The sequence below is a fragment of the Pipistrellus hanaki genome (genome assembly GCF_964339955.1).
Source record: "Pipistrellus hanaki genome assembly, chromosome: 6".
Lineage (NCBI taxonomy): Eukaryota > Metazoa > Chordata > Mammalia > Chiroptera > Vespertilionidae > Pipistrellus > Pipistrellus hanaki.
In genome coordinates this window covers 55,038,496-55,054,917 of record NC_140508.1, presented here as the reverse complement: position 1 = coordinate 55,054,917, position 16,422 = coordinate 55,038,496, and the positions used below count along the sequence as shown (strand labels likewise).

The following is a 16,422-nucleotide window of genomic DNA, read 5'->3' as shown; positions in this document are numbered from 1 at the left end:
GGATTCCATTGGAAAGGAAGTACAAGTAAAAGAATACCTTACTAAAAACAAATTGAAAATCTTATTTTCCTAAGGTTTCAATCTATTTTTAAAATCCCTTCTGCGGGGCCCAGGGGTGAGTGACATAGGGTAAAAGAAGAACTTTGGCCTGTGATTCTACAAAATTACACAGAAACAGGGTAACACTTCCTTAATTAGCATATCCAAATAAACAGCATGACATTCATCACTAGAAACTTCTCAGTTACCCTAGATTTCTCCTCCCTTCTTTATATCTTCTAATCTAGGGGGTCACTAAATTCCATCAGTTCAACATCCTACATAGGTCTTAAACAAATAGTCCTTCCTTGTCTTTTACCAAATCATCTCCTTCCCAAACTCCAATTTCTGACTGTTCCCCTTCCTGTTCCCTTTCCAATGTTTCCCTTTTGGTTCAGTGAATTACCTTTTTGAAAAACAAATTTGATCATGTCACTCTTTTGTCTATAATCTTTAAGGTCTCCCTCCCTGCCCCTTTAACTGTTAAAAATAATTTTTTTAAGCCTAATTGCTTTTCCTAACCTAGCTTCACTCTCCAATCTAATTCCTGCCATTCTGCCTTCATGCACTCTAGGGCTCAGACATGCAAAGTGACACTCACTTCTTTTCCCCCATAGTTCCCCATCCTTTCTCTGTCATACAAACTTGGGTTCATCTTTGGAGTCCCCACCTCACTCCCAGGCTTCAGTGTCCTCTGGTACACTAAGTGTGTTCTCTGTTACACCGAATGTAGTTTTCATGTCAGCCCCTCTGAGCTGTGAACTTCAGGAGGGTATGGTCTTGTTCATGAAATGTATCCTTGGCATCTCTCAATGCTTGGCACTTACAGGAGCAAAATAAATATTCATTGAATTCAGTGGAAATAAAAACAAGTACAGAATGTGCCTTGTGTATCCCAGGAAGATCCCAACCTGCAAACAGTGCCAAGACAGCCAGGAAACCAGGTGGTAAGGCTGAGCCAGAGGAGGCAGAACGAGGCCCACACATGCTTGCAGTAGTTCAAATAGAGGCCTGGGAAATTGTTTGTTTCCAGCCCTTGTGTCACCCTGGCCTGCCCTGTTCTTCTTTACTTGTTTTGCCTAATTTCCTCATTCTTCCCTCCCTCTTCCCCCCCCCCCACCCCAGTCACTCAGAAGTGTCCATTTAGCATTGAAAACTCCCATATTGCATATACAATTGTGTGGGGACATATGTGTCTCAAGATGAACTCCCAGAAATAGAGCTGGATATACCCAATTAGAGAGTTGAATGGGGTACGGGGTGGGCAATAATAATAAATAATAATTAGCTGTTATGTGTTGAATATTTGACAAATGCCAGGATTTACATTTAATCCTTACAACACCCTGCAACGTGTAGGCATGATTATTATCTCTACTTTACAGATGAGGCAACTGAGGCAAAGGGAGACTGAATTAACGTGCACCCTTAGAAGTGGTGGAGCTGGAAGCCAGTCAATGCATGTCTTAATCCAGTCAATTTTTTGAACACAATTATAAATATTTGTAATGGACATTACAACTGATCCTTTTCTTATAAAGATATTTCTGAAGGGCAAAAGACTGAAGTTTTTTGTGTTGTTTTTTTCCCCCCTGAGCTTTTGTGAGCACAGGTAGGTTTTATTTTGTTCTGCTTTTGGCTTTTTTGTTAGACTTAATTTTTTAGGGCAGTTTTAGATTTATAGCAATATTGACAGGAAGGTACAGAGATTTCCCGTACACGTTGGTGGGTTTTTCTCATTAAGGATTATTATAGGCAAGAGGATATTCCTATGGAACTTAGACTTGCATTTCACAGACTTCATTGCTTCCCCCCACCTCCACCCCCCCACCCCAGTAGCCCAACCTACAAACAGTAGCCTGGGGGAAGAGGAAGATTTGTCTGATCCTTCCCGGATCTTACACCACTGGCCTTGAGCAGCACGAATAGTCTCTTACTAGTACTCAGGTTCCATTCTGACCAGTTAGTAGGTGTTTATTGACCTTGACAAGTTGCTATGTACAATGTATAACAGGGATACAGAAATGACAAGGATTGGTTCTTGTTCTCCTCCCCACCAAACATGCATACACACAATCCTGCTGGGAAGACTCATCATTCACAGACGCGCTGCTAACAGTGATGTGGAGCTGTTGGTGATGTGAGCCTTGAGAGGTTCAGGGTTCTGGGCTAGAGAGGGAACACTTCGGAGTCCCCTCTGTGATGTCTGCCTGCATCCCCCACCTGGCCCTCTCTTCTGTGTGACTCTCACTACCAGCTCATTCTCTGTTGGTTTCCAGCTTCTCTATACACAAACTCTGTGTCATATTCTACATTCAAAATGCTTAGTGTTCCTCGTTAGCCACAAAGATTTTCCCAGGTCTTTATCCTGGATAACTAGGTGGGGTTTTTATCTCTCCCCCCCCCCCACCCCCCCACCCCGTCTTCAAAGGGGTAATCAATCCTGAATGTAGCTTTGTCAATGAAGAAAAACCAAAGCAAAGCCTCTCATCGCAGACCATGTGGGTCTTGGCTATGGGCCAGCTGTCCGATGCTCTTCTTAGCTGGAAGAGGCAGGTCAGCTGGAGAAGCCCTGCGGTGGGTCAGGCTGGGCAGTCAGTCTGTCCTAATAACCGATCCAAGGCAAGCACTAATAGGTTGGAGCCACCAGTGTGAGGGCTAGCCTCACTGTTTGGGAATTGGAAGGATAAACAAATATTTTCACGGGGTGCATCCAGAACTGAGTAGTCAAGGTCACTGTGGTGCAGACAGAACTCATAGTGTCAATGTGTCCTGGTGTCTGGGCTCTTGTGGCTTTTTTTTTTTTTTTTTTTTTTGGCAGCATCTATAAAGAGCACAGAGCATGCTGTAACCTCTACTGTTGATATTGGGTGTGCTCTTACCAAGTTCAGTGAGATTTCTAGGTCTGTTTCCATTTTGTACAGATGGCTTTGAAAGTGGAGCCAGGCTTGCATTTTCTGTGGGTTGGGCCTTTGCCCAGGATGCTTTGCTCCCCCACCTGAAGCTGGCCTATAGGGCTCTGGTTCATTCATTCCACCCAAAGAAGAGGCGGGTTCTCACAAGGAGTCTCAAGTGGGCTTTGTTTGTTTTGTTTTCACAGATGGGGTTAACAACATACAGACATACCTAAATCTCTCTCTGAGAAAGCTTTACTGTGATGAGTCTGAAAAATACAAATTTAAGAGAGTGTTGGGAACACTTTCTTCTTTGAAACACCTGATTTTTTTTAATGGTAACATACAGTTTTGGATATTTCCTCCCCCAACCCCCACCCTGATAGCCATGATGTAGGTAAGAAGTATTGAATGGTTGTTAAGATGAAAAGTATCAGACTTTTCTTGTGTTTTTAATGGGAATGTCCATTTATATACAGTAGAGTATATAATACTTTCAACAGTACATATCACTGTTGCATAGCTTTGAGAATTTTCTTCTTTCAAAGTAGACATCGGGCTAATTTATCTGTAGAGTTCTTTATCTGGTTTCAAAATCAGTGCCTTGTCATTAGCGAACTTCACTTACTAGTTTTAGTCAAGTCTAAGCTGCACAATGGTTGAATTGGTGACTATTATATTTGTTTAACTGCTGTAAAGTAAGTTTGCAACAATAGATGCTTGCACTTAAATAGGCCTTCAGAGCATTGGGGCCCTATCAATCATGCAGAGATTTCCCTCCTGCTGTCTCTTCTGATGGACAATTCTGCTGATGTGGATATTCAAAAAGAAGGGATCAGGAAGAACAGATGATGGATAAAGACAATCTTCTGTCTTGAGAGGAAATCAGAGAAATCCTTTTAAGGAATTTCTTTGTCATGGTGTCAGAAGATTAATTATGCTCGTGTGAGAACAGCTTTCTCATTGGGTGAAAAGAGACATTATCCTTCTGACTTGTGACAGAAGATTTTCAAAGAAAGAGAGAAAGATTTCAGCTACTCTGAAATCTTCTTATTCTGTTGTCTTTTCAGCATTCTCCCAGACTGGTGGATTACATCCATTTCATTGTGTCATTCAACCAGTAATTAATGAATTGGGAAATTTTGTTTCAAGCAACTCCTCCTTCTGTTCGTTATGCAAATCTTTTTAGGGCTTTAATATCTGAGTTAAAGCATCAGATTTTAAAATAACATAATAATAGAATTAGGTGTAAATAGCGATAATACTTAAGATAACATTCCAGATAACCTCTCTAAACATAACAAAGCAGTATTTAGAAAAGTCTTTGAAATTTAAGAGACAAGACACATTGCATAAAACATAACAATAGGGCACGGACCCTGGGGGGTGGGGACTTGTCCTGGGGAAAGGGAGAGGGGGGAGGGGTCAATTGGGGGAAAAGGAGACATATGTAATACTTTAAACAATAAAAAAACCATAACAATAATGGCTTCAAATAATTTTTTCCCAAACAACTGAAGCCTCGCAACTTAAACAATATATTTTTTCAGTGAACGTTCTTCCTTTAATATATTACTTAATATTGTCTCTTAAGTAATGCGCGTTAACAGACCCAGGGTTCTCTAATGATGAAGATGTGCTATTGAGCTACACTGAAATACAGTGATGTCCCAGTGACTGTTGAAGCATTTATTGAGTGTAGGCTGTTTGCTCCTGTGCTAAGTGCACTGAGCAGCCATACTTTTATTTTTACTACCTGCTTTTTGTAGCTGTGCAGACTGTTGCCTTCAGGTGAGCTATCACTTCTCCCCAGGGTTTGTGTCCTGTTGCTGGTAAACTGCTATTTTGCTTTATACCTGAAGGTGAACCTGTACCTGAAATCCAAGTCAATCACATTTCTTTCATTAATTCACTGTAAAAAATGCAATTTTTCTTTCTTATTTCCAGGTACTTCACTGGTGCTAGGCGAGGTAGTTGAGGTTTCTCAGAGTCTGATGTCTGAAAGGATGCGTGACTGTGTACATCCGCACTAACGCGCACACACACAGGTGTCCATTATTAATGTATCAAATGTTAACACGATGTGTAATGTATTATTTTAGTGGCTCTGTGAGTATGTATGACCACTGGCACACTTTTACACTGCAGCCTAAAGAACAGATTTGCACTGACATCCCCACAGTAGACACTCCTTCCCTGTTTTTCTTGGGCCCCCAACACAAGTGCTGTGAAATGGTAGCCACACTAAATAAGAATTGACTACTAGGTTGCATGGGGGAGGGGGGGGGGAAATCTTTACATTGAGCATTGTAAGTTTTAGCCAGTGTTAGTAATTGTAAGTTTTACAATAAGTATAGTGATTGTAGAACAAGATTCAGATTTTTGTGAGAGTCAAAGCCACTGGCCAAATGAGTGAACCTTATTTTAATTCACACTTGATCATGATACTTAGATGAATTGATTTAAGTTCAAAATGTAGGATTCTTGGGTGTTAAGCAGGATCTAAATTTTTATATATTACCAATTCTACTTGCAGTTTTAGTTTTGAAGATGAGAAAGGAATAATTGTCACGAAACACACAAAGTGTTTAAAAAAAAAAACAATTCCAGGAAATGAAAGTCTGGGAGTTGGTACGATCCCTTTTCTCCTTCCTTTATAAGGAGGGAACATTTTGCACTTTGCCTTCCTGAGAGAAAAATCATCTCCTGGTGCTACTCCTGCACTCTTAGCAGAATGAGTTAAATTTCGAGAGGGCTTTAATTAAAACTAGAGGTGATTCATCTCCATGACAGATAACAATTTGAAGAAAAAACTGTTGACTAATTAATAAAAAATATATATAGCCAGTTATAGAAAATGCTTCTCTCGTTGTGTTTCTGGCCCTGCTATTAAAGGAGAACAATCAATTTATCACCACCAGCTGCATGAATTCGGCAGAAAAGAACTTCATGATTTCTCCTTCCTAAACCCTTGCTGAGTTGTTCTGGCACTACATAAAAGTGGGTCATTTGTACCTGAAATGCATTACCAATGCCCCATTAATCTTAGTGACCGTGTTCTCTCTTTTCCTGCAAGAAGCAGGATGGGGGCATATTATGATGGAAGAGGAGAAGGTATGTGTTAATTAAAATGGATGTGCAAATGAATAATAGGGGAAGGTCATTTAATATTTTGTAGCCTGGCCTTTTTGATAACGAACATGTAATCAAAATACCTGCAAAGGTTTTGTGGCGTGTTTTATATTATTGACTAGTAGCATTATCATAGCTTCAGCATAAGGAAGAATGTTTCAACAACTTTTGAAAAAAAAAAAAAAAGATAAGTGTGTCTCTGAATATATACCAAGAAGATCTTTAGTCTAGAAACAAATGGTGTGTCAGACCAAAATAATGTGAGAAGATAGGTGAACCAAGGACAAAAGATGTTTTCTTTTGGCTATGTTATTTTATAGTTAAAAGCTGTATCACTCTTGCTCCTTGTACACAAAGATTAAAAGGGGAGAAAATACAGTAACCGAAGACTCGAGAGTTTATCGGTTGTTAGACGAATCTTAGGAAGACCTTGATTATGGTCTTTATCATTGCTTTGCAGGTTTAAAATAATTTCCTTAATAAATCGCTCTCCATCCAAACAGGGCTGCACTGACCTTCCCCTCTTGGTCTGCTCTGTCGATGGGCAGGTTTCAAAGGCTAAAGTAGCTATGGATGAAATGGAATCGTCAGTGACTTGGTTCCTTTCCAGATCCCTCTGGAGATGGCAGTAGCCAACTTTGTTCATCTATAAAGAAAGTGGGGGGAGGTGGGAAGGGGGAGCAAAGGGGCTCGGAAGAAGGTCATTCCCTGAGCACTTTGGAAAGGGAAGCAGCCGCAGTCTCCTTCCTTCTTGCTTAAATAAACAAGCTAAATGGAAAAATAAACTTCACTCCTTCACATCTGGTACAAAGCTTCCTCTCCTGTTGAAAGTTCACATGCTCCCTTTGCTACGCCTGGCCGTGTGAATCAGGTGTCTTCCCCCCTCCTGTAAAGTCCCTCAGGAGGAAGTGCCGTCACGAGAAGCCCTGGCGGCTTCCACAGCCCAGGAACATCGTCACTAAGCCCTTGAGTTGGCAGTGACATCAGGTGAGGCTCCACCCAGCCTTCTACACATCTGTTAGTGGGAAAGCAACAGGACCTAAGGACCGTGATACAGCCAAAAATCTTCAGCAAATTCTATTGTCCTCCTTACATCGGGTCATATATTTATTTGGGGGCCTAAGCGCTACCTAATGGGACTGATGTTTAAAGTTATTTCCCTTCATGGCAGGCGCTGACATTGGCAAACCAGAGCAGGAGGTTTGAGGCAGCAAGCAGCACCATGATTTCTGAGGCACAAGGCCATGTACTAACCACCTGGATAATGCTAGTCATCAAAATTTACCTTTTCAGACTTCTCAGAACTCCCCTTTCTTCCGGCATCTGTCTTCTAGTGAAATGCTTTAATAATTGGTATTTACTAATATTGTGGTCTTAGTCTCGCTTTTCCATGAAATAGGAGTACCATTGGCAGCCACCTTTACCTCAGAATTTCACAGACTAGATACCTCTTAGTACAGAGTTGAACATCCCACAATATGAATGTGAAGAAACAGACCCTGCATGTATCATAGGATCCAATGACCATTACTTAAAACTTGATTAGGAAACCATTTTGGAGGGGAAAAGTAGAATACAAAACCTACAGGAGTTGGGGAGGGGGGGCGTTCTTTGCATCCTAAGCATAATGTCATCCCAATGTTTTTATGAGAACAATACTTCTCAGGAAGTTGAAATTTAATTTGCTTGTTTTTAGTGCTCTAAATCAGTGTTTCCCAAAGTGTGGTACACGTACCCCCAGGGGTACAGGAAGAGTTTGGTGGGGGTACACGTTGCACCAGAGTTTGGTGGGGATATGCACTGCACCATGCTTAGCTGTGCCTAATTCTACGTTCTCATGAGTACGGGGGGTACTCAGCGTTACGAAAATTATAGGAGGACACATATGTCAAAAGTTTGGGAAATACTGCACGATTGATTCGTTGTTTTTTTAGGTTCCACAATTAAACCTAGTTGATAAACAATATTTAATTTTTTTTAAGCTCTACTAGTTTCTCGATAGGGCCAGCCTAAAAGGAACAGGGAAAGGTCAAAGGCCACAGACACCCAAGAAGGGGTGGGAGACAGACATGATACTCATCCCAGGAGCACGTTGCTGTCGTCATAGCAAAATGTCCTTTCCTGACTCTTGTGCTCCTCGCTACCTCTTTGGAGCATAATTTCAGAATGGCAGAGGGCTTCATAGGTACTATTATTGGTTCGTTTTCATTTTCCAAAGGAGATTGAAGTGCAGAGCAGACAAGTCTCTAGCCCTGGAATCGGACTGCAACGTGTGTTGTTGTTTTTCTTTTTAATGTGTTCGGCTGACTGTTGCAAACAAGCATCCTGTTTAACAATCATACACAATGTTAATATCTTATCTTTTTTAACACAAATAAGTGGTTTTCAAACTCTGATGTCATAGAATCATCTGGGGTTAGGGCTGCTAAGTCTGGCAGCCCTTTCTGTGGTATTCAGAATGCAGATAGATTTCTTATTCCTTCCCCAGAACCAGTGACTCATAGACCTCTGAGAACAGAGGATGAGGAACCAACACAGTAAACGTGTTCTCCAGGTGACTCTGACCCAGCCTTTGAACTAGACTTTCTGAGAAACACTGATCTGAATGGTTCCAAGGTCAAAGAGTGTTTCAGTATCCACAGTGGTCTCATCAAGAAAAATCAGAAGTACTCGTAATTGCAACCAGATTTCCTATTTTGTTATATTCAGGCCCAAAACAGCAAATGCTGTAGCAGTTGTTGATACTAATGGGAACATCCATTCTATTCTTCCCTACTACGACTCCTAACTTATCATTCAGCACCTTCTACCACCTCTCCCTCCCCAACCCCCTCCTGTCATCACCATCTGACCAGCTGTGATTTCCAGAGCCTCTCGGGGCACCTGAGTCAGCAGGACTGACCCACCCTGCCTCACTTGACTATAGATGGTCTCCATCCATAGCTGTGATCATTTGTTTCTCCATGTTGTTTCTTCCTGGGATTCCCCTTGGTTTCTTCACTTTTTATCCAAAAATAAAGAGCATTTTGTCTTCCAACTTACACCATTGGTCCACAGACCTCAATTCCATTAGGAAGTTCCTTAAATTTTGCTTCTCAACGAATATTTTCTCAGGTTAGGTAGTAAAATGAAAGGTTATAACAGAGAGTGAAGATCTTATTTCTGGGTGAAATTTTTTTTTATTCTGAGTTAAGTTTTAAATCTATCTTATAAGAAAATCTAAAGCTTAAAAATGCCAATAGCAAAGTCAAAATTTATTTAGTTATATAGAATCATGTAATAGTGAGCTAGGAATTCCAGTTTCTTTAGGTTGACTTCTTAATACACCAAAAAATAACTTCATAATTGTTTTCAAATCTAAACCAAAATTTTTGGATGTCATTCTGACTTTAGAAATTTCTATTTAGGGATTTTCACAATTTGTGTAAGTAAACTCATGTTTGACCAACTTGATAGTCATTAGTTCTCTTGTGAGTTATAAATAAAATGATTATTATAGTTTGGACCACTTCGCACATTCTTTTCTGTTATTGTAGAGAACATAGTGTAACTTTGCTTGAAAAATTAACATATAGGGTTTAATGGATGTAGGTTTGAATCTCAGCACTGCCAACTTTGTCAAACAAATCACTCAGTTTTCTGGAGTCTGTATTTTCATCTGTAATGAATACATTATGTATCTTAGAATGTTATTGTGAGCATTAAATGAAGTAAAGTGTTTCAAAATTCCCAGTGTAGTTCTGAGGTGAAAATTTGGGTTAGTTAATTAATTTTTTGTTGTTGTTAATCCTTACCTGAGGATTCTTTTCCATTGATCTTTTTAGAGAGAGTGGAAGAGAGAGGGAAAGACAGAAAGAAACATTGATGTGAGAGAGACACGTTGATTAGATTGCTTCCCCCAAAAAGCCCGGGCCGGGGAGGAGCCTGCAACCAAGGTATGTGCCCTTGACTGGAATCGAACCTGGGACCTTTTGGTCCACAGGCCAATGCTCTATCCACTCAGCCAAACCAGCTAGGGCAGTTTGGCTTAATTTAAATGTTGGTTGCATCTAATGACAGGAAACTTTTCTCAACCTTAGATGAAGATAATATTTTGTAGGTCTATTATTTTTATAATTTTTTCTTTGACCTAAAACTATCACATTCCTATATAGAACTGGACTCTCAGACATTATAATCATTTCATTTTTATTCTCATTGCTTTTTTTTTAATCAATAAAGGATACATTGTTGATAAGCGCAAGGGTAGCTTATCTCTTTGGCTATTGCCTTACTAAGTGGTATGGGTTTATTTGATTGTATATCTATTTTTTGCTTCCTTTGAATGCTCCGAAGATCCCTGCCGGTTCAGCTCATGCTCCCTACTCTCACCCACAGGATATTATGACAGAGGAATGTAATGTGGTCTCCACCACTACAACCCCTCACTTAGCAGCACAATAGAAAAAAACATTGGTTCTGGAGTCACAGAAATTCATTTGAGTAGTTGGCTTATGAATACTTATGTGTGGGATAATCTTAGAGAGATTGAGATAATTTGCATGAAAGAGCTCTATAAAGAATAAAAGCATTATTTCTCATGTGGTTAAGCATTTCTATAAGAAAGAGTATAACATTTATTGTATGCCTAACATATGCCCAGACCTTCACATACATTATCCACTCTATAACTCTTTGAGGTAGGAGATATTATTCCCATTTTACAGATAACTAGCTTAAGCCAAATGACTGTAAAGTAGTGGATAATGTATTTCTTTTTTTTTTAAAAAAAAATATATTTTATTGATTTTTTTTACAGAGAGGAAGGGAGAGAGATAGAGAGCTAGAAACGTCGATAGAGAGAAACACCGACCGAGGATGTGCCCACAACCAACGTACATGCCCCTGACCGGAATCGAACCTGGGACCTTTCAGTCGGCAGACCAACGCTCTACCACTGAGCCAATCCTGTATTGGTTGGAATATATTTTCATTAGATTTGTTATTCACCACACTGCCTGTTCTCATTGGAGCAGCAAAGCTCAGGCCATTCTTGGTCCTGCCTCTTGGCTCTCAAGGAGAGAGGGAAGGAGTAGATGAGATAATGAAAGGAGACTCTCCGTGTAGGTAGTCAGCAAATAAGGAGCTATCTGAGAAAATGCACTGCTACTGACTTGGTAGGGCGTATTTCTGCCACTGTCTGTGTGACAAAACTGAGACGGCCGGAGAGGCCACACACAGCACCGGGCAGGGTGTCTTCAGTGGAGAGTTTGCTGGTGATGGTAGGGGGAGGGTTAGTTCTTCTGCAGCCAACTTGAAATGTGGCTCAGCCACATGTGCCTTCACTTTCTTTTCCCTCTGTCAGACAAGGAAGACGGACTTGTGTTTTCTGAATAAATATTTTAAAATGTGTAAACCTTATTACAATTTTATTATAATATCATTTTAAACCGAGAGGAGTGGTGAAGCCAAAAAGCTCAGACTCATTGAACTTTCCCCGTGTTCTTCCACTTGAACACAAATGAAGTCAAAGTTATCAACTGGCCTGAAGGCCCCAGCTGACAGCAGACCATTAGATGTAAATTCTTTCCTCCTGTGTCAGGGCCACCTGGTTTGTGGCCCTGCTAGGACTTGACAAAACAATGGGAGTGTCTCTCAAAGGGAAAGTGGGAGCTGAATTACTTTTGTTCTTAGTGAAGGGTGATTATTACAATCAAACAAAACTGAAGAGGCATGAAGAGAAATTAATTTCCAAACAGTAGAAGTTATTGGGAAAGGTTCTCATTATTGTACCTCAGTTTTGGCTGTAGGCTTTTAGGACTACTTATCAGAACCATTTTTATCTACCTGCTTATCTGCTGGGTCTCTAAATACATTTGTAAGATTTCAGGATAATGGATGGGTCTGTATACCTGAAAATGTTAAGTGAAAGGACATTTGATCTAATATTACACATGTAGTGTCCATGTTGTCTTTTTTTTTTTTTCTTCTCACCTCAAGATATGTTTTTATTGATTTTGGAGAGAAAGAGGGAGGGAGGGAGGGAGGGGAGGAGGAAGGAAGGGAGGGAAGAAGAGAGAGAGAGACAGAGACAGAGACATTGATTGGCTGCCTCCCATACAGGCCCCACCGTAGGTATATGCCCTGACTGGGAATCTTACCTGCAATCCTTTGGTGTACGGGATGACACTCCAACCAACTACGCCACCTGGCCAGAGCAGTGCCCATGTCTTCTTACAGGACTTTTAACAAATAATTATTTAAATTTTACATCAGTTATTAGGCTTAGCAATATGGATACCTTAGTGAATAAAACTGGCAAATAATGTGGCAAGTTATTGAAGTTATTTAACATAATTCCCTAACTCCCCCTCCCCCCCAAAAGAAAACAAAATTAAAAACAACAGATCTCAGCCTTGTCCACATGGAAGTAAAGGTTTTTCTTCCACATTTTCAAATTTAAGCATCTAAATTGTATTTGAGTTTAAACTTTGAAAGCAAACCAAAACAAGCATGTGAAGTGATGGAAATTATACCGGAGCCTAATGTTTTGCTTCTTTTCATTTTGGCAATTCATATCCAAAAGTGTCGCTTATTTTCTTTGTAAGTGGTGCAAAAATGAGGAAGAAAAAAATCACTTACAGTTGGAGAGATCTGAGTTTTTCTAGTTGGCATTTAAAGCAGCACTTGTGCACAACGTAGTCAAATTGAAATGATGGGCATAACAAATTTTAAAGTTGCTACAGGCCTTTAAAATGTCAGGAAGATTAAAAGGGAAAAGGCTGGTCGTGAATTCTGGTCATGAACGTGTAGTATTCAAGAACCATGTTTAGGTCCCAGCTCCTTTAGGCCTCACTGCTTCAAACACAACTCAGGTGGAATTTAAAAAAAAATAATAATAATTATACATAAATACCTGATGATCTATTGAAGACAGTTCCTTAATGTGTCAAGATGAGTTCTTTGTATCTTATTTGAATCCTTTGTTGCCTTCAGCTAATCTGCTTTAGGTTTTCTGAAATCCAGGCATTTTACAATACAGACTCCAGCAATGGCATTCACTTGGAATGCTGCCTTTTGTTTACCAGCTTTCCCAGACCCTCATGGCTTCCTTTGGTCATCGGGTGTCTTTACTAATGTGATTGGTACTCCTGGGCTCTGCAGGTAGCCATGGGCCTTTATAAATGGGATTTACAATGGGATCCAACACCCTGGCTGCTAATGAAGGCAGCCACAGGGATTTCTTTCTCTTTCTTTTTTCAGTCTGTTTTCCAAAAGAGTGAAGGGAAATTGTTTGCTGGCTTTGCTAATTATCCTTGTTTTCCATTTACTTAATTCTTACAATTGACTTACTAACTGTGGTGCGAAAATACAAATATTTTTGTTTAGGGGTCAGAATGTTTCATCTGCTGCCCCTCCGTGCCCGTCACTAGAATTGTTTGTTATTAAACCTGGAAAGAACAAAGTAGTCTCTGTTTAAACTCAACCAATGTCACCTTCATCTGTTTTTGTCTTTCAGGAGATTTTTTGACCAATTTGGTTATTTTAAAAAAAGGAAGTCCATGACTGGGAGTCTTGCACTCTAGTACCAGCCCTGCTACTTCATGCATCTATGATCTTGAGTAAGTCACTTACACTCTTTGATTTCTTATCTGGGGGAAAAAAAAAAACAAAGTGTTACTGAGGTACATATGGGATCCACGATGATTTTCCTATTCTTCCAGCTTTCTGCTCTTTCTACTACCAAAGTGAACTGTCTGCATCATCAGTTTCGAAGTCATACGCTTTATAAAATTTTAACTCAGTTTTATACAAAAAGGATCTATTTTCCCATTTTCTAATCATGAAACATGGAGCCCGTGTTCTCATTGCTCTTCATAGGGCAGTCGTTCTCCGATGTGGTTTGAAGGTTTTCCGGGGGTCATGGGTTCTTTGGGATTTAGAATGAGAAGGGACATCAGCAATTGCTGTGTCCAATCACTTGAGTTTCACTCATAAGTACTCAAAAGGCCCAGAAAGGCTTAGTAGCTCATTCATGGTAACAGCCCAGAGAGCTGCCAGGAAGGCCCAAACGCCCAGGACAAAGTGGCACGTACGGGGGTGGTGCTGTCCTAACTTCCTCTTAAGGAAAAACACGATGAAAGGTTAAAGGTTAAAACACGATGAGAGACAGTTTATTCCAAATCTGAAAACTTAAAAACTGATTGATAGTATAAGATGGTTAGTTTCTACATGTCAGCTTCCAGATAAAGTCGATCCAATCCCACAGATGTTTAAGGAGGGCATAGTGTGCGCAAGACATTGAGCTGACATCATGCTCCTGTAGGACGGTGCAGAGTCATAGTTTCTGCCCCTCAGAAACGTACAGATTTACTGAAGACAAGACAATGGTACAACTAGTGCTGTGCATGTTGCCTGGAATAAAAAGGATTTCAAAAAAACACAGGTTTTTGCCGAGACCAGTTTGGCTCAGTGGATAGAGCATCGGCCTGCGGACTGAAAGGTCCCGGGTTCGATTCCGGTCAAGGGCATGTACCTAGGATGCGGGCACATCCCCAGTAAGGGGTGTGCAAGAGGCAGCTGATCGATGATTCTCTCATCGATGTTTCTAACTCTGTATACCTCTCTCTTCCTCTCTGTAAAAAATCAATAAAATATATTAAAAAAACAAAACAAACAAACAAACAAAAAACACAGGTTTTGCCCTGGCTGGTTTGGCTCAATGGATAGTGTTAGCAAGCAGACTGAAGGATCCCAGGTTCGATTCCATCTACGGGCCCATGCCTGGGTTGCAGGCTCGATCCCCAGTGGGGAGTGTGCAGGAGGCAGCTGATCAGTGATTCTCTCTCATCGTTGATGTTTCTATCTCTCTCTCCCTCTCCCTTCCTCTCTAAAATCAATAAAATATATATTTTTTAAAAAACACAGGTTTTTTAAATCTTAAGGACTTTTTGAGGATTGAGGGAGATTGAGTTAAATAGAACCTGATAGTTCCAGTGTTCATTAACAGGTCAAAGGTAAATTCAGAGTGTTTTGGGAACTCACAGGCAAGGCCTTAAGTCAGGATGGGAGAAAAGAACTGGTAAAATAATAGCATTTTGGCAAGGTTTCCTATTCTTGAGATAGTGATGGTTACTAGAGAAAATCCCTCAGGCATACAGATGGATATCATTATATTTTCGTTGCCCCATAACCCTAAATATAACCCAGTTGTATCTTTGACTGCTTTGGCTGAGTCCCTCTCCTTTACCCCTGATCCATTATTCCAAATATAGCTCTGTTCTCTTCAAGCCTGTACCCACTGCCCTTTTCTCAGCGGGGTGCTCCTCTCACTTCCAGGAGCTCCTAAAGATTCTCAGTAATTGCCTTGGATTCGGCTGACCTGTAAGAGCTAGTGACGCCAAGTGTTTTATCTCCAAACCTGCTCCCTCCTCAACTTCACATTCATCTATGAAATGACTGCTGGATATGTCCAACTGGGTGTGTCACAGTGTCCCAAAATCAGCCTAGCTAAGACCTGCATGCATTACCTTCCATTCAAAAGCTCATCTTCCTCCTCAGGGTGCCACCATCCTCCCCACTGTGCATTTCAGAAAAAAACTGCCTGGCTGGAACATGCCAGATGCAGAAAGAACATCCACTTAGGAAGCTGCAATAATCCAAACCACTGTACTCTTTGCCGTAGTACTTAACCCAGCACACAAAGTTGCATGAGAGATAACATAGCCAAGTAACTAAAAAAACATGCTTTGAAGTAAGACGATTCTGTGTCTGATTCCTGGCACCACCATTTATCAGCTAGCCAGCCATGTGACCTTGAGCAAGTCATTCAACTTTCTAAGACTGGATTATCTCACTGGTAATTATTTTTTTTTTAATAATAAAATTGTCGTAAGGCGTTCTGAAGCTTAAATGAGATATCACATATGAAGCTTCCAGCGCTGGTATCCCTAACTAAGATCTTTGAGGGCAAAGACCATTTCTGCCATTGTATCTGCAGGAGGAGACACAGAAGAGGCACTCAATAAATATTTGTTGAATGAGTGATAAGGAAATGGCCTGCTTGAATGGAAGTGCTAACAGGAGTGGTGGGGGGGGGGGGGGGCAGCGGAGGAGAGGGAGTGAGAAAAGCAATGCCAAGTAGAGACCTAGGCTTCATTGTGAATCCTTTGCCTGTGTCATTTCGTCACCAGTTTCTAATGATCCCCTTCCAATGCCACCAGAGGAATCTATTCGAAGGCGAAATGGGAACGTGTCATTCCTTTGCTCAACACCTTTCTGCGTGGCTCCTTTTTTATCTACAGGATCCGGTCTCAACTCCTCACACCTGGGCCTACATTTTCATCTTCCTTAATCCGCTCCCTCGCTCACTCATGGT

At 40.7% G+C, this 16,422-nt stretch overlaps 1 protein-coding gene across 4 annotated transcripts in view; it reads left to right on the top strand.

Moving 5' to 3' along the window:
• GREB1L (GREB1 like retinoic acid receptor coactivator) overlaps nucleotides 1–16,422 on the top strand; it is a 250,799-nt gene that overhangs the window by 71,548 nt on the left and 162,829 nt on the right. For all 4 annotated transcript variants that reach the window (XR_014795353.1, XR_014795354.1, XM_084888067.1 and 1 more), the window contains exon 2: nucleotides 13,564–13,666. The gene's annotated coding sequence lies outside the window, so the exon portion shown is untranslated. The remainder of the gene's footprint in view (nucleotides 1–13,563; nucleotides 13,667–16,422) is intronic.